This window comes from Lissotriton vulgaris, chromosome 3_1 (assembly GCF_964263255.1).
Source record: "Lissotriton vulgaris chromosome 3_1, aLisVul1.2, whole genome shotgun sequence".
Lineage (NCBI taxonomy): Eukaryota > Metazoa > Chordata > Amphibia > Caudata > Salamandridae > Lissotriton > Lissotriton vulgaris.
Genome location: NC_141689.1, coordinates 1,612,981,647 through 1,613,008,472, shown reverse-complemented (window position 1 = coordinate 1,613,008,472; position 26,826 = coordinate 1,612,981,647).

The window sequence follows — 26,826 nt, the reverse complement described above, 5'->3', positions numbered from 1 at the left end:
TCGTCCCACTTGAGGGCGGTTTCACCATCCTCTCACCAGCACCTGCCCCCTGTGCGAGTCACACAACATCTAGACATGGCCAATTTGCAAGATCAGGTAGAGGTAATGGAGAGTGAGGGCCATACACAGCAGGTAGAGAATGAAGAGAAACATTCATTATTATCATGGAATGTAGCAGGACTGGGCAATAAGATTAAGCATACACCTTGGCTGGAGATTGTTCAGAAGCATGGTATACTCTGCCTACAAGAAACCTGGCTTGTAGAAGAAAAACATATCATGGGGTATCAAACATTCCATACACCTGCTGCTCCCGCCACCCATGGCCGTAACAAAGGGGGTCTGTGTATATACATGTCAAATGTGGGGGATATAAAAGTGCTTAATTTCCACTCTGACCAATATTTTCAAATTCTGTCTTTTAAATGGGGCTCCACACAAAAGGTCATACTGGTGAACTTTTATAATAACATGCCATCACATGAAATGGAATCTACTCTAAATAAAATGTTAAATTGTATCCACAAAGTGAGGGATCGAAATGTAGGAGACCATACAGTTATATGGGTGGGAGACTTTAATTGTGCGGTCTGCCCACTTTCTGAGTTAGGTTTGTGCGGCCTTGCAGATCGTGATGAGGACTGTCCTTTTCATTTCTCACACACTAAGCTGGGGTCTCTCCTTAACAGTATTATGTTCACTTTTGACCTCACTTTTGTTAATCATGTATGTTCTCCTCCAGTTCCCTTTGCCCCAACATACAATGGAAGAGGGTGTGAAACCACAATAGATTTTGCACTGATATCCCCCATTTCGCCCAACTTTATAACTTCTTGGGAGATAGGGGATGATCCAATGAGCGACCACTACTCGATCATTTTTGGGGTTAGACTTCCAGTGGAGAAATCAAAGGAACTTAGTGGCCGATCGTATCCATTGGAGGTAACCTTAACAAAGATAAATGGTTACGTGCTTAAGTGGGAGAAGTTGAACCCGACAATCTTCTTCCATAATTTAATATCATCCTGTTCTGCAGATATTTCTGTCTGCTTGGAAGAAGATGTGGAACCTAAGGTGATCATGGCCGCTTTCACTAAAATACAGGAGTACATAAAAAGTGTTCTAACTAAGATCCACAAAAAGAAGGGGAAATGTGCTTCTGGGTGGTTTGACTCTGGGTGCACAGCTGCCTTAAAGAAATTGAAGAAAGTCTCAAACGTCATGCCGAAAAATAGGGCACAGATCTCTGAGGCTAGACGAGAGTACAAGAGACAAATTAACCGTAGGAAACAAATGATGAAAAAGGAAGCCTGGGAAGCACTGGGAGAAGCTGCCAGGAATAAGGACACTAACCTCTTCTGGAAAGTGGTCAGATCAGTATATAATGAAAAACACACTGATAATTGCATAGATGTGGCAATTACAGCAGACCTTTGGGTGGAACACTACGGGAAACTCTATAGTAACCTACAGGGAAACAATACGAACCAAGAAAAGGCACTTTTACTCTCGAATAATTCTACTCGAGAAAAGCAGCCAAGTGATCCCCCAGTCTTGCCGTATCCAATTGATCTGGTCTTTACCACCCTAGAAGTTGAACATGCAATCAGGGAAAGTCCTTCAGGGAAAGCTCCTGGTCCTGATTATACACCAGTGGATGCCTATAAAACAAATTTGGAATTTTGGGTACCCCTTTTAACGAACGTCCTGAATATGGGAAACAAATGCGGCCTAATTAATACCTGGTCAGATGCCATTGTAGTCCCCATCTTTAAAAAGGGAAACAGGGACGATCCGGCTTGCTACCGTCCCATATCCTTACTAGACGGTCTTATGAAAATTGCAGGAAGGATCGTCCTAAAGAGGATTCAGTACTGGGAGACTGAAAACAAGGTCATTTCGGAATTCCAATATGGATTCCGAAAGGGATTGGGAACCCAGGAGCAATGTCTAAACCTGTCCTTATTAATGTCAAAATACATTGAGGCTAAAAAAGGGGATTTGTATGTTACATTTGTTGACCTCAGCTCAGCATTTGATTGTGTGGATCATTTGCAACTATGGTCAACATTGGAGCATATTGGGGTGGATCCCACTATTGTGATATTTATTAAGGAACTTTATAGAGATGCTGGTGCCAGGGTGAGGTTCGGGACCCAGGGGCAATGTACACAGAAATTTTCCATAAACAGAGGGGTTAGACAAGGTTGTATACTTGCGCCCCTTCTATTCAGCTTCTATATAAATTCTGTGGTAGATCATTTGATAAAGCTCCAGATTGACTATCCAGCTGTCAATGGTAGGCCTGTACCCATCCTATTATACGCCGATGACGCGGCTATTATGGCGAGGACTAGGTTAGGGTTGCAGAGAGCGGTAAGAGAATTCACGTCCTATATGGGGCAAAGACACTTGAAAGTAAACATCTCAAAAACTTTCTCTATGCCGTGCACCAGAAAGAGCAAAAGGCCACAATGCTCGATATACCTTGACGGACAAAGAATTGAGACCACAGACACCTTTTGTTATCTGGGGGTTGTCTTTGACAGAAAAGGAGCCTGGAAACATGCAGTATCGGCTAGGAGGCTTGCTTTCACTCGTGCTATTGGTGCCCTGAGATCTTTTGCAACGAAAGTTGGGGGCAAACCGACCGCTGAAATGATACAGATTTACCAAGCAAAGTGTGTAGCGACAGTTACCTATGGAGCAGGCTTATGGGGCTTTGAAGACGTGACCTCACTCCAGATTTGTGAGAATCTTTTTATTCGTTACTTATTAGGGGTGAGTAAATCTACTTCAACTTTTATCACTCACATTGAGACTGGCCTCAAATACCTCAGTGATTCCATAAAGCTGTCACCGTGTTTACTTTGGCATAAAATTTGGACTACCAGGGAATGCCAACTAAACAGAGAACTCATCACGGACTGCATGAACTTGGACGCTGTATCAAAAATAAAATGGTTGCGTCATGTACGATGGATGTTCGCCAAGATTGGCTGTCCCGAATATTATGATGACCCAGAGTCTTTAGAAAACCTGTCTAGGTCGTCCCTCAAAAAACTTCTAATTACCCACCTGGAGGGCGTTAGATGGGATGCAGAGAAACTCAAAAATACCACCTTGAGTTATCAAAGAATTACTCCCACTGAAGGTCTGCAATTGTATCTCAGGACCGAAACGTCACCCTATTGTCGTATGCTTCTTACCAGGCTGCGTCTAGGCACCTTCTTTCGTATGGTCACTTTCCCAAAACAAAATGAATGGACTGTCCCGAACCTAATTTGCCCATGTGATGACCACTCATCACAAAGTAATATCCATATTATGTTCTTTTGTGCCTTTTATTCTGCCCCAAGAAAACTGTACTTATTACCACTCTTAAAACACTGGGGCATAAGAACATGTAAAAATGCCTATGAAAAATTACTATTGTTAGATGAGGTATATGTCACTTTCGTTGTTTCCCGTTTTTTAATGTCAGTGATGAGACATAGAAATTCTATGATGTAACCCTTATATGTTTTTAACTTTTTCATACGTTTTTATATGAGGTCTATTATCGTAATTGCATCATTGATTTTTTTTGTAAAAATTGCTTTATTGAGTCCTATAAATTCGTTGGGGATAAATTTTTAAATTTGATGTGAAAATGTATTTGTATGCTTTTATGATTTTTATCAAAGAAATCGAATAAAGCTATATTTGAATTTGAATTTGAATAGTGCAGTAATGCCTTTCATTTATCGCAGCAATGCCGCAGCAATGCCTTTCATTTAGCGCAGCAATGCCGCAGAAATGCCTTTTATTTAGCGCAGCAATGCCTTTCATTTAGCGCAGCAATGCCTTTCATTTACCGCAGCAATGCCGCCGCAATGCTGCAGCAATGCTTTTCATTTAGTGCAGCAACGCCGCAGCAATGCCTTTCATTGAGCTCAGCAATGCCTTTTATTTAGCGCAACATTGCCTTTCATTTAGTGCAGCACTGCCTTTCATTTAGCGCAGCAATGCCTTTCATTTAGCGCAGCAATGCCGCAGCAATGCCTTTCATTTGCTGCAGCAATGTCGCAGCAATTCTTTTCATTTAGCGCAGCAATGCCTTTCATTTACGCAGAAATGCCTTTCATTTAGCGCAGCAAAGCTGCAGCAATGCTTTCATGTAGTGCAGTAATGCCTTTCATTTAGCGGAGCAAAATGCCTTTCATTTAGCACAGCAAAATGCCTTTCATTTAGCGCAGCAATGCCTTTCATTTACTGCAGCAATGCCGCAGCAATGCTTTTCATTTAGCGCAGCAATGCCGCAGCAATGCCTTTCATTTACTGCAGCAATGCCGCAGCAATGCTTTTCATTTACCGCAGCAATGCCGCAGCAATGCTTTTCATTTAGTGCAGCAATGCCTTTCATTTACCGCAGCAAAGCCGCAGCAATGCCTTTCATTTAGCGCAGCAATGCCTTTCATTTAGTTCAGCAATGCTGCAGCAATGCCTTTCATTTAGCTCAGCAACGCCTCAGCAATGCCTTTCATTTAGCGCAGCAATGCCGCAGCAATGCTTTTTATTTAGCGCAGCAATGCCTTTCATTGAGCTCAGCAATGCCTTTCATTTAGCGCAGCAAGGCCTTTCATTTAGCGCAGCAATGCCTTTCATTTAGCACAGCAAAGCCAGAGCAATGCCGCAGCAATGCCTTTCATTTAACGCAGCAATGCCTTTCATTTAGCGAAGCGATGCCTTTCATTTAGCGCAGCAATACGACAGCAATGCCTTTCATTTAGCTCAGCAACGCCGCAGCAATGCCTTTCATTTAGTGCAGCAATGCCGCAGCAATGCTTTTTATTTAGCGCAGCAATGCCTTTCATTGAGCTCAGCAATGCCTTTTATTTAGCGCAGCAATGCCTTTTATTTAGTGCAACATTGCCTTTCATTTAGTGCAGCACTGCCTTTCATTTGGCGCAGCAATGCCTTTCATTTAGCGCAGCAATGCCGCAGAAATGCCTTTTATTTAGCGCAGCAATGACGCTCATTTAGCACAGCAATGACGCTCATTTATCGCAGCAATGCCTTTCATTTAGCGCAGCAAAATGCCTTTCATTTAGCGCAGCAAAATGCCTTTCATTTAGCGCCGCAATGCCGCAGCAATGCCTTTCATTTACTGCAGCAATGCCGCAGCAATGCTTTTCATTTACCGCAGCAATGCCGCAGCAATGCCGCAGCAATGCCTTTCATTTACTGCAGCAATGTCGCAGCAATGCTTTTCATTTACCGCAGCAATGCCGCAACAATGCTTTTCATTTAGTGCAGCAATGCCTTTCATTTACCGCAGCAAAGCCGCAGCAATGCCTTTCATTTAGCGCAGCAATGCCTTTCACTTAGCGCAGCAATGCTGCAGCAATGCCTTTCATTTACCACAGCAATGCCGCCGAAATGCTGCAGCAATGCTGCAGCAATGCTTTTCATTTAGCGCAGCAATGCCTTTCATTTAGCGCAGCAATGCCTTTAGCAATGCATTTCATTTAGTGCAGCAATTCCTTTCATTTAGCGCAGCAATGCCTTTCATTTAGCACAGCAAAGCCACAGCAATGCCACAGCAATGCCTTTCATTTAACGCAGCAATGCCTTTCATTTAGCGAAGCAATGCCTTTCATTTAGCGTAGCAATACCACAGCAATGCCTTTCATTTAGCTCAGCAACGCCGCGGCAATGCCTTTCATTTAGCGCAGCAATGCCGCAGCAATGCTTTTTATTTAGCGCAGCAATGCCTTTCATTGAGCTCAGCAATGCCTTTTATTTAGCGCGGCAATGCCTTTCATTTAGCGCAGCAATGCCTTTTATTTAGTGCAACATTGCCTTTCATTTAGTGCAGCACTGCCTTTCATTTGGCACAGCAATGCCTTTCATTTAGCGCAGCAATGCCGCAGAAATGCCTTTCATTTGCTGCAGCAATGCCGCAGCAATGCTTTTCATTTAGCGCAGCAATGCCTTTCATTTACGCAGCAATGCCTTTCATTTAGCGCAGCAAAGCAGCAGCAATGCCTTCCATTTAGCGCAGTAATGCCTTTCATTTAGCGCAGCAATGCCTTTCATTTAGCTCAGCAATGCCTTTTATTTAGCGCAGCAGTGCCGCAACAATGCCTTTCATTTAGCGCAGCAATGCCTTTCATTTAGCGCAGCAATGCCTTTCATTTAGTGCAGTAATGCCTTTCATTTATCGCAGCAATGCCGCAGTGGAGTTCTGGACTTTTTGGTTCCGTCCAGAGGTGTCAGGGATAACACCCGAAGACCCCGGAGTTCTACCTGTCTCGGTGCACAAATAAACAGAAACACGGGCTTCTCGATGGTGGCGTCAAAGACCAAAGGTTTATTACTGCAGGGACACAGAAGTCACAGAAACTACACACGGGCAGAATCTATTAGCCTGTTCGATTTGTACAAAGAGGGTTGCTCCTTATATACGAAATATTGGGCTTCAGGCAAATTCTTTACATGTTAGTACATTCCCAAACCTTTGTGTCCTAAACAATAAATATTTGGCGTTGCACAGGAATCGTCAACAATATCTGATGTCAAAACATTACGAACGAGGGGTTCTCACTATTCCATCATAATCCCATGTCAACTTTTCATTCAAGACCCAGACCGCCTTATCGTAAATTTCGTTACCTCCCCCTAATAAAGGCCCAGAAGAAAGGAACAGAGCCAGGTGCAGAAGATAGAAAAGCAGGATAAGAGATGTTTGTGGGTCGTAAATGGGCAAGGCTACCAGCTTCGGCCGCCTAATCATGATCAGGTCAACGAACACGAGAACCAGTATAGCAGGACTGGCCTCGGGCAGAGGAGGCAGTTTCTGTCGAGTCATGCAACCATGGCGTTTTCTGTCTTAAGGTGCACGTGTCACTAGAGAGGTGAATCGCCGGCCAAAGCCTACGTGTCCTTAATCGAAATGAAGTGATCAGAGTTCATTGCATGTCCATTGACTATGTGAGGGCAAGGAATACAAAATGGCTGCTGTAATCTAAGATGGATGCCATGGGTAGATCAGAAATGTGCTCGTAACAGGAGTGCTCTTGCTCGTAGCATAGCGAAAACACCAGGATATGCTAAATGGATCATTTGCGGTTCACTGATACCAAAATTATGTATTTACGACAATGTTGAAAACACGGGTTCAAATCGTCACGGAACCTCAGCAGCAATGCCTTTCATTTAGCGCAGCAATGCCGCAGAAATGCCTTTTATTTAGCGCAGCAATGCCTTTCATTTAGCGCAGCAATGCTGCAGCAATGCCTTTCATTTACCGCAGCAATGCCGCCGCAATGCTGCAGCAATGCTTTTCATTTAGCGCAGCAACGCCGCAGCAATGCCTTTCATTGAGTTCAGCAATGCCTTTTATTTAGCGCAACATTGCCTTTCATTTAGTGCAGCACTGCCTTTCATTTAGCGCAGCAATGCCTTTCATTTAGCGCAGCAATGCCGTAGCAATGCCTTTCATTTGCTGCAGCAATGTTGCAGCAATTCTTTTCATTTAGCGCAGCAATGCCTTTCATTTACGCAGCAATGCCTTTCATTTAGCGCAGCAAAGCCGCAGCAATGCTTTCATGTAGTGCAGTAATGCCTTTCATTTATCGCAGCAATGCCGCAGCAAAGCCTTTCATTTAGCGCAGCAATGCCGCAGAAATGCCTTTTATTTAGAGCAGCAATGCCTTTCATTTAGCACAGCAATGACGCTCATTTATCGCAGCAATGCCTTTCATTTAGCGCAGCAAAATGCCTTTCATTTAGCGCAGCAAAATGCCTTTGATTTAGCGCAGCAATGCCGCAGCAATGCCTTTCATTTACTGCAGCAATGCCGCAGCAATGCTTTTCATTTACCGCAGCAATGCCGCAGCAATGCCGCAGCAATGCCTTTCATTTACTGCAGCAATGCCGCAGCAATGCTTTTCATTTACCGCAGCAATGCTTTTCATTTAGTGCAGCAATGCCTTTCATTTACCGCAGCAAAGCCGCAGCAATGCCTTTCATTTAGCGCAGCAATGCCTTTCATTTAGCGCAGCAATGCTGCAGCAATGCATTTCATTTACCGCAGCAATGCCGCCTTAATGCTGCAGCAATGCTTTTTATTTAGCGCAGCAATGCCTTTCATTTAGCGCAGCAATGCCTTTGGCAATGCCTTTCATTTAGTGCAGCAATGCCTTTCATTTAGCGCAGCAATGCCTTTCATTTAGCACAGCAAAGCCACAGCAATGCCGCAGCAATGCCTTTCATTTAATGCAGCAATGCCTTTCATTTAGCGAAGCAATGCCTTTCATTTAGCGCAGCAATACCACAGCAATGCCTTTCATTTAGCTCAGCAACGCCGCAGCAATGCCTTTCATTTAGCGCAGCAATGCAGCAGCAATGCTTTTTATTTAGTGCAGCAATGCCTTTCATTGAGCTCAGCAATGCCTTTTATTTAGCGCAGCAATGCCTTTCATTTAGCGCAGCATTGCCTTATATTTAGTGCAACATTGCCTTTCATTTAGTGCAGCACTGCCTTTCATTTGGCGCAGCAATGCCTTTCATTTAGCGCAGCAATGCCACAGAAATGCCTTTCATTTGCTGCAGCAATGCCGCAGCAATGCTTTTCATTTAGCGCAGCAATGCCTTTCATTTACGCAGCAATGCCTTTCATTTAGCGCAGCAAAGCCGCAGCAATGCCTTCCATTTAGCGCAGCAATGCCTTTCATTTAGCGCAGCAATGCCTTTCATTTAGCTCAGCAATGCCTTTTATTTAGCGCAGCAATGCCGCAGCAATGCAGCAGCAATGCCTTTCATTTAACGGAGCAATGCCTTTCATTTAGCGCAGCAATGCCGCACCAATGCTTTTCATTTAGCGCAGCAATGCCTTTCCTTTAGCGCAGCAATGCCTTTTATTTAGCGCAGCAATGCCGCAGCAATGCCTTTCATTTAGCGCAGCAATGCCTTTCATTTAGCGCAGCAATGCCTCAGCAATGCCTTTCATTTAGCACAGCTATGCCGCAGCAATGCCTTTCATTTAGTGCAGCACTGCCTTTCATTTGGCGCAGCAATGCCTTTCATTTAGCGCAGCAATGCCGCAGAAATGCCTTTCATTTGCTGCAGCAATGCCGCAGCAATGCTTTTCATTTAGCGCAGCAATGCCATTCATTTACGCAGCAATGCCTTTCATTTAGCGCAGCAAAGCCGCAGCAATGCCTTCCATTTAGCGCAGCAATGCCTTTCATTTAGCGCAGCAATGCCTTTCATTTAGCTCAGCAATGCCTTTTATTTAGCGCAGCAGTGCCGCAACAATGCCTTTCATTTAGCGCAGCAATGCCTTTCATTTCGCGCAGCAATGCCTTTCATTTAGTGCAGTAATGCCTTTCATTTATCGCAGCAATGCCGCAGCAATGCCTTTCATTTAGCGCAGCAATGCCGCAGAAATGCCTTTTATTTAGCGCAGCAATGCCTTTCATTTAGCACAGCAATGCCGCAGCAATGCCTTTCATTTAGCGCAGCAATGACGCAGAAATGCCTTTTATTTAGCGCAGCAAAATGCCTTTCATTTAGCGCAGCAAAATGCCTTTCATTTACTGCAGCAATGCCGCAGCAATGCCTTTCATTTAGCACAGCAATGCCTTTCATTTACCGCAGCAATGCTGCAGCAATGCTTTTCATTTAGTGCAGCAATGCCTTTCATTTAGCGCAGCACAGCCGCAGCAATGCCTTTCATTTAGCGCAGCAATGCCTTTCATTTAGCGCAGCAATGCCTTTCATTTACCGCAGCAATGCCGCCGCAATGCTGCAGCAATGCTTTTTATTTAGCGCAGCATTGCCTTTCATTTAGCGCAGCAATGCCATTTATTTAGTGCAGCAATGCCTCAGCAATGCCTTTCATTTAGAACAACAATACCGCAGCAATGCCTTTCATTTAGCGCAGCAATGCCGCAGCAATGCCTTTCATTTAGTGCAGCAATGCCTTTCATTTAGTGCAGCAATGCCTTTCATTTAACGCTGCAATGCCTTTCATTTAGCGCAGCAAAGCCACAGCAATGCCTTTCATTTAGCGCAGCAATGCCTTCCATTTAGCGCAGCAATGCCTTTCATTTAGCGCAGCAATGCCTCAGCAATGCCTTTCATTTAGCACAGCTATGCCGCAGCAATGCCTTTCATTTAGCGCAGCAATGCCTTTCATTTAGTGCAGTAATGCCTTTCATTTATCGCAGCAATGCCGCAGCAATGCCTTTCATTTAGCGCAGCAATGCCGCAGAAATGCCTTTTATTTAGCGCAGCAATGCCTTTCATTTAGCGCAGCAATGCCTTTCATTTACCGCAGCAATGCCGCCGCAATGCTGCAGCAATGCTTTTCATTTAGTGCAGCAACGCCGCAGCAATGCCTTTCATTGAGCTCAGCAATGCCTTTTATTTAGCGCAACATTGCCTTTCATTTAGTGCAGCACTGCCTTTCATTTAGCGCAGCAATGCCTTTCATTTAGCGCAGCAATGCCGCAGCAATGCCTTTCATTTGCTGCAGCAATGTCGCAGCAATTCTTTTCATTTAGCGCAGCAATGCCTTTCATTTACGCAGAAATGCCTTTCATTTAGCGCAGCAAAGCTGCAGCAATGCTTTCATGTAGTGCAGTAATGCCTTTCATTTAGCGGAGCAAAATGCCTTTCATTTAGCACAGCAAAATGCCTTTCATTTAGCGCAGCAATGCCTTTCATTTACTGCAGCAATGCCGCAGCAATGCTTTTCATTTACCGCAGCAATGCCGCAGCAATGCCTTTCATTTACTGCAGCAATGCCGCAGCAATGCTTTTCATTTACCGCAGCAATGCCGCAGCAATGCTTTTCATTTAGTGCAGCAATGCCTTTCATTTACCGCAGCAAAGCCGCAGCAATGCCTTTCATTTAGCGCAGCAATGCCTTTCATTTAGTTCAGCAATGCTGCAGCAATGCCTTTCATTTAGCTCAGCAACGCCTCAGCAATGCCTTTCATTTAGGGCAGCAATGCCGCAGCAATGCTTTTTATTTAGCGCAGCAATGCCTTTCATTGAGCTCAGCAATGCCTTTCATTTAGCGCAGCAAGGCCTTTCATTTAGCGCAGCAATGCCTTTCATTTAGCACAGCAAAGCCAGAGCAATGCCGCAGCAATGCCTTTCATTTAACGCAGCAATGCCTTTCATTTAGCGAAGCGATGCCTTTCATTTAGCGCAGCAATACGACAGCAATGCCTTTCATTTAGCTCAGCAACGCCGCAGCAATGCCTTTCATTTAGTGCAGCAATGCCGCAGCAATGCTTTTTATTTAGCGCAGCAATGCCTTTCATTGAGCTCAGCAATGCCTTTTATTTAGCGCAGCAATGCCTTTTATTTAGTGCAACATTGCCTTTCATTTAGTGCAGCACTGCCTTTCATTTGGCGCAGCAATGCCTTTCATTTAGCGCAGCAATGCCGCAGAAATGCCTTTTATTTAGCGCAGCAATGACGCTCATTTAGCACAGCAATGACGCTCATTTATCGCAGCAATGCCTTTCATTTAGCGCAGCAAAATGCCTTTCATTTAGCGCAGCAAAATGCCTTTCATTTAGCGCCGCAATGCCGCAGCAATGCCTTTCATTTACTGCAGCAATGCCGCAGCAATGCTTTTCATTTACCGCAGCAATGCCGCAGCAATGCCGCAGCAATGCCTTTCATTTACTGCAGCAATGTCGCAGCAATGCTTTTCATTTACCGCAGCAATGCCGCAACAATGCTTTTCATTTAGTGCAGCAATGCCTTTCATTTACCGCAGCAAAGCCGCAGCAATGCCTTTCATTTAGCGCAGCAATGCCTTTCACTTAGCGCAGCAATGCTGCAGCAATGCCTTTCATTTACCACAGCAATGCCGCCGAAATGCTGCAGCAATGCTGCAGCAATGCTTCTCATTTAGCGCAGCAATGCCTTTCATTTAGCGCAGCAATGCCTTTAGCAATGCCTTTCATTTAGTGCAGCAATTCCTTTCATTTAGCGCAGCAATGCCTTTCATTTAGCACAGCAAAGCCACAGCAATGCCACAGCAATGCCTTTCATTTAACGCAGCAATGCCTTTCATTTAGCGAAGCAATGCCTTTCATTTAGCGTAGCAATACCACAGCAATGCCTTTCATTTAGCTCAGCAACGCCGCGGCAATGCCTTTCATTTAGCGCAGCAATGCCGCAGCAATGCTTTTTATTTAGCGCAGCAATGCCTTTCATTGAGCTCAGCAATGCCTTTTATTTAGCGCGGCAATGCCTTTCATTTAGCGCAGCAATGCCTTTTATTTAGTGCAACATTGCCTTTCATTTAGTGCAGCACTGCCTTTCATTTGGCACAGCAATGCCTTTCATTTAGCGCAGCAATGCCGCAGAAATGCCTTTCATTTGCTGCAGCAATGCCGCAGCAATGCTTTTCATTTAGCGCAGCAATGCCTTTCATTTACGCAGCAATGCCTTTCATTTAGCGCAGCAAAGCAGCAGCAATGCCTTCCATTTAGCGCAGTAATGCCTTTCATTTAGCGCAGCAATGCCTTTCATTTAGCTCAGCAATGCCTTTTATTTAGCGCAGCAGTGCCGCAACAATGCCTTTCATTTAGCGCAGCAATGCCTTTCATTTAGCGCAGCAATGCCTTTCATTTAGTGCAGTAATGCCTTTCATTTATCGCAGCAATGCCGCAGTGGAGTTCTGGACTTTTTGGTTCCGTCCAGAGGTGTCAGGGATAACACCCGAAGACCCCGGAGTTCTACCTGTCTCGGTGCACAAATAAACAGAAACACGGGCTTCTCGATGGTGGCGTCAAAGACCAAAGGTTTATTACTGCAGGGACACAGAAGTCACAGAAACTACACACGGGCAGAATCTATTAGCCTGTTCGATTTGTACAAAGAGGGTTGCTCCTTATATACGAAATATTGGGCTTCAGGCAAATTCTTTACATGTTAGTACATTCCCAAACCTTTGTGTCCTAAACAATAAATATTTGGCGTTGCACAGGAATCGTCAACAATATCTGATGTCAAAACATTACGAACGAGGGGTTCTCACTATTCCATCATAATCCCATGTCAACTTTTCATTCAAGACCCAGACCGCCTTATCGTAAATTTCGTTACCTCCCCCTAATAAAGGCCCAGAAGAAAGGAACAGAGCCAGGTGCAGAAGATAGAAAAGCAGGATAAGAGATGTTTGTGGGTCGTAAATGGGCAAGGCTACCAGCTTCGGCCGCCTAATCATGATCAGGTCAACGAACACGAGAACCAGTATAGCAGGACTGGCCTCGGGCAGAGGAGGCAGTTTCTGTCGAGTCATGCAACCATGGCGTTTTCTGTCTTAAGGTGCACGTGTCACTAGAGAGGTGAATCGCCGGCCAAAGCCTACGTGTCCTTAATCGAAATGAAGTGATCAGAGTTCATTGCATGTCCATTGACTATGTGAGGGCAAGGAATACAAAATGGCTGCTGTAATCTAAGATGGATGCCATGGGTAGATCAGAAATGTGCTCGTAACAGGAGTGCTCTTGCTCGTAGCATAGCGAAAACACCAGGATATGCTAAATGGATCATTTGCGGTTCACTGATACCAAAATTATGTATTTACGACAATGTTGAAAACACGGGTTCAAATCGTCACGGAACCTCAGCAGCAATGCCTTTCATTTAGCGCAGCAATGCCGCAGAAATGCCTTTTATTTAGCGCAGCAATGCCTTTCATTTAGCGCAGCAATGCTGCAGCAATGCCTTTCATTTACCGCAGCAATGCCGCCGCAATGCTGCAGCAATGCTTTTCATTTAGCGCAGCAACGCCGCAGCAATGCCTTTCATTGAGTTCAGCAATGCCTTTTATTTAGCGCAACATTGCCTTTCATTTAGTGCAGCACTGCCTTTCATTTAGCGCAGCAATGCCTTTCATTTAGCGCAGCAATGCCGTAGCAATGCCTTTCATTTGCTGCAGCAATGTTGCAGCAATTCTTTTCATTTAGCGCAGCAATGCCTTTCATTTACGCAGCAATGCCTTTCATTTAGCGCAGCAAAGCCGCAGCAATGCTTTCATGTAGTGCAGTAATGCCTTTCATTTATCGCAGCAATGCCGCAGCAAAGCCTTTCATTTAGCGCAGCAATGCCGCAGAAATGCCTTTTATTTAGAGCAGCAATGCCTTTCATTTAGCACAGCAATGACGCTCATTTATCGCAGCAATGCCTTTCATTTAGCGCAGCAAAATGCCTTTCATTTAGCGCAGCAAAATGCCTTTGATTTAGCGCAGCAATGCCGCAGCAATGCCTTTCATTTACTGCAGCAATGCCGCAGCAATGCTTTTCATTTACCGCAGCAATGCCGCAGCAATGCCGCAGCAATGCCTTTCATTTACTGCAGCAATGCCGCAGCAATGCTTTTCATTTACCGCAGCAATGCTTTTCATTTAGTGCAGCAATGCCTTTCATTTACCGCAGCAAAGCCGCAGCAATGCCTTTCATTTAGCGCAGCAATGCCTTTCATTTAGCGCAGCAATGCTGCAGCAATGCATTTCATTTACCGCAGCAATGCCGCCTTAATGCTGCAGCAATGCTTTTCATTTAGCGCAGCAATGCCTTTCATTTAGCGCAGCAATGCCTTTGGCAATGCCTTTCATTTAGTGCAGCAATGCCTTTCATTTAGCGCAGCAATGCCTTTCATTTAGCACAGCAAAGCCACAGCAATGCCGCAGCAATGCCTTTCATTTAATGCAGCAATGCCTTTCATTTAGCGAAGCAATGCCTTTCATTTAGCGCAGCAATACCACAGCAATGCCTTTCATTTAGCTCAGCAACGCCGCAGCAATGCCTTTCATTTAGCGCAGCAATGCAGCAGCAATGCTTTTTATTTAGTGCAGCAATGCCTTTCATTGAGCTCAGCAATGCCTTTTATTTAGCGCAGCAATGCCTTTCATTTAGCGCAGCATTGCCTTATATTTAGTGCAACATTGCCTTTCATTTAGTGCAGCACTGCCTTTCATTTGGCGCAGCAATGCCTTTCATTTAGCGCAGCAATGCCACAGAAATGCCTTTCATTTGCTGCAGCAATGCCGCAGCAATGCTTTTCATTTAGCGCAGCAATGCCTTTCATTTACGCAGCAATGCCTTTCATTTAGCGCAGCAAAGCCGCAGCAATGCCTTCCATTTAGCGCAGCAATGCCTTTCATTTAGCGCAGCAATGCCTTTCATTTAGCTCAGCAATGCCTTTTATTTAGCGCAGCAATGCCGCAGCAATGCAGCAGCAATGCCTTTCATTTAACGGAGCAATGCCTTTCATTTAGCGCAGCAATGCCGCACCAATGCTTTTCATTTAGCGCAGCAATGCCTTTCCTTTAGCGCAGCAATGCCTTTTATTTAGCGCAGCAATGCCGCAGCAATGCCTTTCATTTAGCGCAGCAATGCCTTTCATTTAGCGCAGCAATGCCTCAGCAATGCCTTTCATTTAGCACAGCTATGCCGCAGCAATGCCTTTCATTTAGTGCAGCACTGCCTTTCATTTGGCGCAGCAATGCCTTTCATTTAGCGCAGCAATGCCGCAGAAATGCCTTTCATTTGCTGCAGCAATGCCGCAGCAATGCTTTTCATTTAGCGCAGCAATGCCATTCATTTACGCAGCAATGCCTTTCATTTAGCGCAGCAAAGCCGCAGCAATGCCTTCCATTTAGCGCAGCAATGCCTTTCATTTAGCGCAGCAATGCCTTTCATTTAGCTCAGCAATGCCTTTTATTTAGCGCAGCAGTGCCGCAACAATGCCTTTCATTTAGCGCAGCAATGCCTTTCATTTCGCGCAGCAATGCCTTTCATTTAGTGCAGTAATGCCTTTCATTTATCGCAGCAATGCCGCAGCAATGCCTTTCATTTAGCGCAGCAATGCCGCAGAAATGCCTTTTATTTAGCGCAGCAATGCCTTTCATTTAGCACAGCAATGCCGCAGCAATGCCTTTCATTTAGCGCAGCAATGACGCAGAAATGCCTTTTATTTAGCGCAGCAAAATGCCTTTCATTTAGCGCAGCAAAATGCCTTTCATTTACTGCAGCAATGCCGCAGCAATGCCTTTCATTTAGCACAGCAATGCCTTTCATTTACCGCAGCAATGCTGCAGCAATGCTTTTCATTTAGTGCAGCAATGCCTTTCATTTAGCGCAGCACAGCCGCAGCAATGCCTTTCATTTAGCGCAGCAATGCCTTTCATTTAGCGCAGCAATGCCTTTCATTTACCGCAGCAATGCCGCCGCAATGCTGCAGCAATGCTTTTTATTTAGCGCAGCATTGCCTTTCATTTAGCGCAGCAATGCCATTTATTTAGTGCAGCAATGCCTCAGCAATGCCTTTCATTTAGAACAACAATACCGCAGCAATGCCTTTCATTTAGCGCAGCAATGCCGCAGCAATGCCTTTCATTTAGTGCAGCAATGCCTTTCATTTAGTGCAGCAATGCCTTTCATTTAACGCTGCAATGCCTTTCATTTAGCGCAGCAAAGCCACAGCAATGCCTTTCATTTAGCGCAGCAATGCCTTCCATTTAGCGCAGCAATGCCTTTCATTTAGCGCAGCAATGCCTCAGCAATGCCTTTCATTTAGCACAGCTATGCCGCAGCAATGCCTTTCATTTAGCGCAGCAATGCCTTTCATTTAGCGCAGCAATACCTTTCATTTAGCGCAGCAATGCCTTTCATTTAGCACAGCAAAGCCGCAGCAATGCAGCAGCAATGCCTTTCATTTAACGGAGCAATGCCTTTCATTTAGCGCAGCAATGCCGCACCAATGCTTTTCATTTAGCGCAGCAATGCCTTTCCTTATGGCTGAGATACCCGCCACCCTCTCTCGACACAAATCCCCAAGGATGGGAAACCGGAAACGGTTCTGAACTTTTGGAAGACGGGAGGGAGTAACCCTCCCGGCCGTATTTATTAAAATATGAAACAAAATCAAAACATTAAAATAACAGTTTCATATTATGTACAATTTCATTTCACATCACGATGTTTGGCTAACCTTAACATATTACTAATACAAAGGTTCTGCTAGCCGAACTAACATCCTACAAAACATTTAACTTGAAATTGTACATCCTAACTTTTAAGGGCCAACGGCAAGGTCGCAACCGGTGTCAGATCCCTAAACCAGAAATACCTCCCCCACTTGTGAGGGGCGACCGCACAGAGGCGTACCTCAAGTGCATCTACCAATTTCCCTTGACTTGACGGGGGCCCCAATGAACTCGACGCCATTTAAAGGTCGTCCGAGGACTCGTGTGAGGTGTCTAGAAGGTAGCGTAAACCCCCTCCCCACCCCACACAACTTACCACATCTGCCGTCGCAGGTGTCCTGGCCCCGGGAAATTCCCCAGGAGGGGCCCGTAGCCCCTCCTATCCAGGAAGGGGCCTTGACCGCCTTTCCTTTCCTTCCGGCGGCCCATCCTTAGAAGGGACCGCCTCCCCGTTGAGAGGCCAATGGCCACCTCCCCCGAGCGCTCCCATCCGTAATGGGTGACGCCCCCCCATAGGGATCTTCCAATTACTGCTCACCGATCATGACCTTACCGCCACAGGCCGGATAGTTGACCGGCTATCCGGACCCCCCACAACAACTCCTGCCTAAAGGTCATGTTTTAACCTCTTTAGCCAAGCTATGAGGTCTCCTATGAGTAACTCATTCCCCACCCGGGACAAATGGACCCCATCACCCAGGTACATACTGTCCCCCTTAATACAACCATGTGGAATAGAATGCAGTGTACTTGAACGAAACAATCTACCCAATTTATTATTTACTTTCTTCACTGAGTGATTCAGAGCAGAAACCGAATTCGCCCCCCGCCACACTTTCCGTGGAATCATATGGGACCATGCAATTGTGCACCCTGGAACTCTTCTCGCCAACCAACTTACAGTGGAGAGCATTGCCTCGAGAAGAAGTCGTCTACCAGTGGCCACCAAATCGTTGCCCCCAAGATGGACTATGATTATAGACGGCGGTGACCTTGTCCGCCCTAACAAACCCTCGAAAAAGGATTGAAACTGGTCAATACAGAGCCCGCCCCTTCCGTAGAAGGTCACCCTGTACCCGTATTCCCCAGCCATGTGAATCATGTCACCTGCTTTGAATACGTCCGCGGCACGCCTCACGTATGAGTGGCCCACGACCCACACCACTTTTCCCGCAGCCGGTGATGTCTGACCGCTGGTTCCCAGGTGTCGGGTCGACTGCACAGTCCGCCCCGCCTCGTGAGCTTGCGAAACTGTAAACCAAACAAAAACAAGAAGCGTGAGTACAACATTACAGCTTCACAACATGTGCAACCGCACATACTTTTTGTAACAATTCGAGGACCAACGCCCCAGACGTTTCACTTTTTCCACACTCAGACCCCTGGCTGTAGCCTCAGTAGCAGCCCCTATCCGAAAGGAATGGGTCCCGAACTCGCCGGGGTTCAAGCCCGCGGCCGAAATTGACATTGCAAGCACCCGCTGGAACTGAAACCTCGTCAGTGGGGTGGCGTCAGCGTGTCTCAACAAGGTTCCCCCCCATGATGCCACCCTCTGCGCCAAATATTCCTCTACGCAAACAACAGGGCACATGGGAGACCCGGGAATCCTATGTATGATTATGCAGTCCCCAATCGCACCCTGATCGGTCTTGGACCTGACAAACGAGACAGTCATCGTCTCCCCCTTAACCTGAATGTGCTCTCGGCACAGTCCCCCCACCGTATCCTGCTTGTTCCTCGCCACCAGTGCGCTTACCCGCATAGCCCCATGGAATGCTAGCGCAAAAGCGGCTCGGAATAACACTGTTTCATACCGGGATGAACATGTCGCAGGGAGTAGAGAAAACAACAGGGCCAACCTATCCAGGCCTATCGGGTGTCTCCGATCTACTCTGCGACCCTCCAGACGTTGCCACCCACGTAGCGCTTTCTGCACCACGAAAGACGCTGTCGGGTCCCGGATCCCATGAGCCCTTGCCATAAAGGAAATGGCGGCCCGATGCCTCTGGGCCGTAGCTACTGATTTGCCTGCCCGATGTAGAGACAGCAAAAATTTTACGACAAGCTCTTCCTGGCCCCAAAGCTCCCCCCTAGCAGAACCCAAAAAGGACCAATAGGAACGAAACGCCCCTTCATATGCCTTCCTTGTCCTGGGTGCTAAACTCTCTCCCACGAGGTTTTGTAGTTCGGGGCACCGAGAGACCAGAGAGCTTCGGGAAAGGGTGCCGCCACCCGGTCCGCTGTGGCAGAAAACCCCAGAAGGCCTGCATACGGAAACGAGAAAGTGCATCAGCCGCTTGATTCAACACCCCCGGGAGATGTCGCGCCCTAAAGAGCACATTCAACTGCATACACAATAACACAATTTCCTTGAGCAGTCTCAGAATCCATTTGCAACGTGCTGCCTGACTATTGATACACTCAACAACGGTCATGTTATCAGACCAGAACACCACAGAGTGATCCCGGAACCCCTCAGGCCATGTTTTCAGGGCCACCAAAATGGGGAAGAGTTCGAGAAAAGCAATGTTACTCGTCAGCCCGCACTCGTGCCACCATGACGGCCATTTTTGAGCCGACCATTGCGTACCGAATATGGCGCCAAAACCTATACTCCCCGCCGAGTCTGTCCACAGCCCCAGCTCCTCGGAGGACACCGCCGGTTTGTTCCAGACAATTCGACCATTGAAATCCGCCAAGAATGCCAGCCAAATGCGCATGTCCTGGCGAATCTCTGCCGAGAGCCTCGTGCGGTGGTGTCCCTCCTTCAGGCCGACCATGGCTTGTGCAATCGAGTGGGAAAAGGGGCGGGCCATTGGCATTACTCTGAGGGCAAAATTCAACTGGCCCACTGTTTGTTGCAATTGATGCAGGTTTACCTTAGACACTCGAATACATGTTTCAAGTGATGCCCTGAATTTTAACACTTTTTCTTTGGGTAACCGAAAACAACCTTCCTCCGAGTCGAGCTCGATCCCCAGAAACTCGAGTGAAGTCGAGGGGCCAACAGTCTTACCTGGTGCCAATGGCACACCAAATTGCTTCACTAAGGCACAAAATTCGTTTAAAGCCTGTCCACATTCCGGGTCCCCGGCTGCCCCCAGAAACAGAAAGTCATCGAGATAATGCATAACATGCTGAAAACCCGTCCTTCTTGTGAATACCCATTGTAGAAAACAACTGAACTTTTCAAAGTAAGCACAAGATATAGAGCATCCCATTGGCATACATTTATCCATATAATAGCGGCCCTGAAACATGAAACCAAGAAGACGCTGATCGTCTGGGTGTACCGGGAGCAACCGTAACGCTGACTCGATGTCTGATTTTGCCATCAGCGCCCCGGGCCCCAGGCGATTCAACATGGCGACGGCCTCATCGAAAGATGCGTACCGCACCGAACACACTTCCGGGTCTATCGCATCATTCATGGAAAGACCTTGTGGGGCTGACAAGTTATGTATTAGCCTAAACTCACCCGGGTCCTTCTTGGGGACCACCCCTAATGGGGAACAAACCAAGTTAGGAACTGGTGGAAAATCGAATGGACCGGCAACCCGCCCTCGAGTCACCTCCTTCCCAAGCCTTTCATTTAGCGCAGCAATGCCTTTTATTTAGCGCAAAAATGCCGCAGCAATGCTTTTCATTTAGTGCAGCAATGCCTTTCATTTACCGCAGCAAAGCCGCAGCAATGCCTTTCATTTAGCGCAGCAATGCCTTTCATTTAGCGCAGCATTGCCTTTCATTTAGCGCAGCAATGCCTTTTATTAAGCAGAGCAATGCGTTTCATTTAGCGCAGCAATGCCTTTCATTTAGTGCAGCAATGCCGCAGCAATGCCGCAGCAATGCCTTTCGTTTAGCACAGCAATGCAGCAGCAATGCCTTTCATTTAGCGCAGCAAAATCTGCAGCAATGCCTTACATTTAAGGCAGCAATGCCTTTCATTTAGCGCAGCAATGCCTTTTATTTAGCGCAGCAATGCCTTTAGCAATGCCTTTCATGAAGCGCAGCAATGCCGCAGCAATGCCGCAGCAATGCCTTTCATTTACCGCAGCAATGCCGCCGCAATGCCGCAGCAATGCTTTTCATTTAGCGCAGCAATGCCTTTCATTTAGCGCAGCAATGCCTTTCATTTAGCACAGCAAAGCCGCAGCAATGCAGCAGCAATGCCTTTCATTTAACGGAGCAATGCCTTTCATTTAGCGCAGCAATGCCGCACCAATGCTTTTCATTTAGCGCAGCAATGCCTTTCCTTTAGCGCAGCAATGCCTTTTATTTAGCGCAGCAATGCCGCAGCAATGCCGCAGCAATGCCTTTCATTTAGCGCAGCAATGCCTTTCATTTAGCGCAGCAATGCCTCAGCAATGCCTTTCATTTAGCACAGCTATGCCGCAGCAATGCCTTTCATTTAGCGCAGCAATGCCTTTCATTTAGCGCAGCAATGCCTTTTATTTAGCGCAAAAATGCCGCAGCAATGCTTTTCATTTAGTGCAGCAATGCCTTTCATTTACCGCAGCAAAGCCGCAGCAATGCCTTTCATTTAGCGCAGCAATGCCTTTCATTTAGCGCAGCATTGCCTTTCATTTAGCGCAGTAATGCCTTTTATTAAGCAGAGCAATGCGTTTCATTTAGCGCAGCAATGCCTTTCATTTAGTGCAGCAATGCCGCAGCAATGCCTTTCGTTTAGCACAGCAATGCAGCAGCAATGCCTTTCATTTAGCGCAGCAAAATCTGCAGGAATGCCTTACATTTAGTGCAGCAATGCCTTTCATTTAGCGCAGCAATGCCTTTTATTTAGCGCAGCAATGCCTTTAGCAATGCCTTTCATGAAGCGAAGCAATGCCGCAGCAATGCCTTTCATTTACCACAGCAATGCCGCCGCAACGCCGCAGCAATGCTTTCCATTTAGCGCAGCATTGCCTTTCATTAAGCGCAGCAATGCCTTTTATTTAGAGCAGTAATGCCTTTCAATTAGCGCAGCAATGCCTTCCATTTAGCGCAGCAATGCCTTTCATTTAGCGCAGCATTGCCTTTTATTTAGTGCAGCAATGCCTCAGTAATGCCTTTCATTTAGCAAAGCAATGCCCCAGCAATGCCTTTCATTCAGTGCAGCAAAGCTGCAGCAATGCCTTACATTTAGCGAAGCAATGCCTTTCATTTAGCGCAGCAATGCCTTTCATTTAGCGAAGCAATGCCTTTAGCAATGCCTTTCATGAAGCGCAGCAATGCCGCAGCAATGCCTTTCATTTACAGCAGCAATGCCGCTGCAATTCTGCAGCAATGCTTTTCAATTAGCGCAGCATTGCCTTTCATTAAGCGCAGCAATGCCTTTTATTTAGCGGAGCAATGCGTTTTATTTAGTTCAGCAATGCCTTTCATTTAGCGCAGCAATGCCTCAGCAATGCCTTTCATTTAGCACAGCTATGCCGCAGCAATGCCTTTCATTTAGCACAGCAATGCCTTTCATTTAGCGCAGCAATGCCTTTTATTTAGCGCAACATTGCCTTTCATTTAGCGCAGCAATGCCTTTCATTTAGCGCAGCAATGCCTTTCATTTAGCACAGCAAAGCCGCAGCAATGCCGCAGCAATGCCTTTCATTTAACGGAGCAATGCCTTTCATTTAGCGCAGCAATGCCTTTCATTTAGCGCAGCAAAATGCCTTTCATTTAGCGCAACATTGCCTTTCATTTAGTGCAGCAATGCCTTTCATTTAGCGCAGCAATGCCTTTAGCAATGCCTTTCATTTAGCGCAGCAATGCCTTTCATTTAGCACAGCAATGCCTTCCATTTAGCACAGCAAAGCCGCAGCAGTGCCGCAGCAATGCCTTTCATTTAACGGAGCAATGCCTTTCCTTTAGCGCAGCAATGCCTTTCATTTAGCGCAGCAAAATCTCTTTCATTTAGCGAAGCAAAATGCCTTTCATTTAGCGCAGCAATGCCTTTCATTTAGTGCAGCAATGCCGCAGCAATGCCTTTCGTTTAGCACAGCAATGCAGCAGCAATGCCTTTCATTTAGCGCAGCAAAATCTGCAGGAATGCCTTACATTTAGTGCAGCAATGCCTTTCATTTAGCGCAGCAATGCCTTTTATTTAGCGCAGCAATGCCTTTAGCAATGCCTTTCATGAAGCGAAGCAATGCCGCAGCAATGCCTTTCATTTACCACAGCAATGCCGCCGCAACGCCGCAGCAATGCTTTCCATTTAGCGCAGCATTGCCTTTCATTAAGCGCAGCAATGCCTTTTATTTAGAGCAGTAATGCCTTTCAATTAGCGCAGCAATGCCTTCCATTTAGCGCAGCAATGCCTTTCATTTAGCGCAGCATTGCCTTTTATTTAGTGCAGCAATGCCTCAGTAATGCCTTTCATTTAGCAAAGCAATGCCCCAGCAATGCCTTTCATTCAGTGCAGCAAAGCTGCAGCAATGCCTTACATTTAGCGAAGCAATGCCTTTCATTTAGCGCAGCAATGCCTTTCATTTAGCGAAGCAATGCCTTTAGCAATGCCTTTCATGAAGCGCAGCAATGCCGCAGCAATGCCTTTCATTTACAGCAGCAATGCCGCTGCAATTCTGCAGCAATGCTTTTCAATTAGCGCAGCATTGCCTTTCATTAAGCGCAGCAATGCCTTTTATTTAGCGGAGCAATGCGTTTTATTTAGTTCAGCAATGCCTTTCATTTAGCGCAGCAATGCCTTTCATTTAGCACAGCTATGCCGCAGCAATGCCTTTCATTTAGCACAGCAATGCCTTTCATTTAGCGCAGCAATGCCTTTTATTTAGCGCAACATTGCCTTTCATTTAGCGCAGCAATGCCTTTCATTTAGCGCAGCAATGCCTTTCATTTAGCACAGCAAAGCCGCAGCAATGCCGCAGCAATGCCTTTCATTTAACGGAGCAATGCCTTTCATTTAGCGCAGCAATGCCTTTCATTTAGCGCAGCAAAATGCCTTTCATTTAGCGCAACATTGCCTTTCATTTAGCGCAGCAATGCCTTTCATTTAGCGCAGCAATGCCTTTAGCAATGCCTTTCATTTAGCGCAGCAATGCCTTTCATTTAGCACAGCAATGCCTTCCATTTAGCACAGCAAAGCCGCAGCAGTGCCGCAGCAATGCCTTTCATTTAACGGAGCAATGCCTTTCCTTTAGCGCAGCAATGCCTTTCATTTAGCGCAGCAAAATCTCTTTCATTTAGCGAAGCAAAATGCCTTTTATTTAGCGCAGCAATGCCTTTCATTTAGCGCAGCAATACCTTTCAATTAGCTCAGCCTTACGGCATCACGACAATATTTCTTGAAATATCGCCTTGGCAACGATGAGGCAGGTCAGGGAGTCCTGGAGGGGCGGGATTCAGTATCCTGTTTCCGCCTCGTTTTAATTTTTTGGGCGTTTGTGCCTTAATTTCCTTAGGAGTCCTTGGAGATGGAGGTTGTGGGGGGTGAGGCGGTGCTGGTCAGTAAACGGTGCTTGTTTTAAAGAGTCACAGAGGGCCGAGGCTGTGGACATTTTTATTTTAAGTTCAATTGGAGTTTATTGCTTGTTTTGCAATAGCGATCGCGAACGATCGCTTTCACTGCCGCTTCGTTTTAACTGGAGCCGGACTCGGATCAGGGCACAGTAAAGTCTACCCGACCCCCATGCACTACCGTCCTCTGCCAGGGTGAGCAATGCTCACCAGTTTTTTTACAACCGACACCTGTCTGTGACGTTATCGCTATCACAATAAAACAGATATATTCGGCACTCTCTGAGCTGAGGCAACTCTCTGGGCTGAGGCAACAGCGCAGCAATGCCGCAGCAATGCTTTTCATTTACCGGAGCAATGCAGCAGCACTGCTTTTCATTTAGCGCAGCAATGCCTTTCAATTAGCGCAGAAATGCCTCCTATTTAGCGGAGCAATGCCTTTCATTTAGCGCAGCAATGCCTTTCATTTAGCGCAGCAATGCCTTTCATTTAGCACAGCAATGCCGCAGCAATGCCTTTCATTTAGCGCAGCAATGCCGCACCAATGCTTTTCATTTAGCGCAGCAATGCCTTTCCTTTAGCGCAGCAATGCCTTTTATTTAGCGCAGCAATGCCTTTCATTTAGCGCAGCAATGCCTTTCATTTAGCGCAGCAATGCCTCAGCAATGCCTTTCATTTAGCACAGCTATGCCGCAGCAATGCCTTTCATTTAGCGCAGCAATGCCTTTCATTTAGCGCAGCAATGCCTTTTATTTAGCGCAACAATGCCTTTCATTTAGCGCAGCAATGCCTTTAGCAATGCCTTTCATTTAGCGGAGCAATGCCTTTCATTTAGCGCAGCAATGCCTTTCATTTAGCGCAGCAATGCCTTTCATTTAGCACAGCAATGCCACAGCAATGCCTTTCATTTAGCGCAGCAATGCCGCACCAATGCTTTTCATTTAGCGCAGCAATGCCTTTCCTTTAGCGCAGCAATGCCTTTTATTTAGCGCAGCAATGCCGCAGCAATGCCTTTCATTTAGCGCAGCAATGCCTTTCATTTAGCGCAGCAATGCCTCAGCAATGCCTTTCATTTAGCACAGCTATGCCGCAGCAATGCCTTTCATTTAGCGCAGCAATGCCTTTCATTTAGCGCAGCAATGCCACAGCAATGCCTTTCATTTAGCGCAGCAACACCGCAGCAATGCCTTTCATTTAGCGCAGCAATGCCGCAGCAATGCTTTTTATTTAGCGCAGTATTAGAATTGGGGGTCTCTGGTTGGCGCAAGTATGCACTTGTGACAATCAGGGACCCTCTCCTCTAAGTCAGGGCGAAGGATGACCCCTTAGAATTACCCTTGCTCACCCTCTAGGTGCGTGGCGTGAGCAGCCAAGGCTATTCTCCCGGCGTTGTTTAGTTAAGCATTTGTAATCACACACACAGTAAAATACACCAATCCCCCCACAAATGGACACCAGGCTGTGAGTATATAAAAATAAGCTTCTTTATGTAAAATATATATATCTCTTAGGTCAGACTTATCACAAGACCAAATAACGTTTCTGGTGCACCACAGGTTGTAAATAGGCAAAGGTTCTTAGTTTCAGTTCAAAAAGAGGAAGTTCTTTGGTAATTTGCTTCTACTGCGGATTTCTGAACTTCAATGTTCCAACATTAGCTCTGTTACGTTTTATCTCCCTTGATGTCTTAAATTCCACAGTTCTCTCCGTGTTCTTGCCTTTCAAAAGAAAGCCTCTCTCTGTTCTGGGGCTTTGGGACTCTCCCCGGGCCTTCGGCGTGCCTTGCAGCGCCTCTCCTGCCATCAAGGGTGAAACTGACTCGGCCCCTACCAACTATCACGCATCGGCCGTGAGCACGCCTGTGCCGACCCCGGCTCTTCCTCTCAGCTCGAGGACAGAGTCAGCTGCGGGCTGGCCCAGCGGTGCGGGGGGGACTCGAGAGACAGCGCGGCAGGTAAGAGCAAGCTCGGGGGCCCTGACGGGGAGTACTGATGGAGCACACAGCTCTACTCACCCGTGGTGGCTCCGGGCACACGGAGGCTTCCCTGCGCAACTCCCAGGCAGGGAGCGAGGACGGGGAAAGAAGGAGTTGCAGGCCCCCGGCCCGGTGGTGATTTAATGCGCACTTCTTCTTCTTCTTTGGCAAGAGTCGGCACAGGCTTGTGCGACTCCAACGATGGGGGCACTCTCGGATCTTGATGCCAGCGGGCATATGCAGACAGGCAGGCGTGGCCCGCGACCCTTGGCATGACGGTGCGGAGGTCTCCTCAGCGGGGGCGGCGCGGCCTGACAAAACCTCGGGGATTGCAAAGCGAGGTCACAGGGCACGGACTGTGCAGCTGTCGACCCGGCGTGG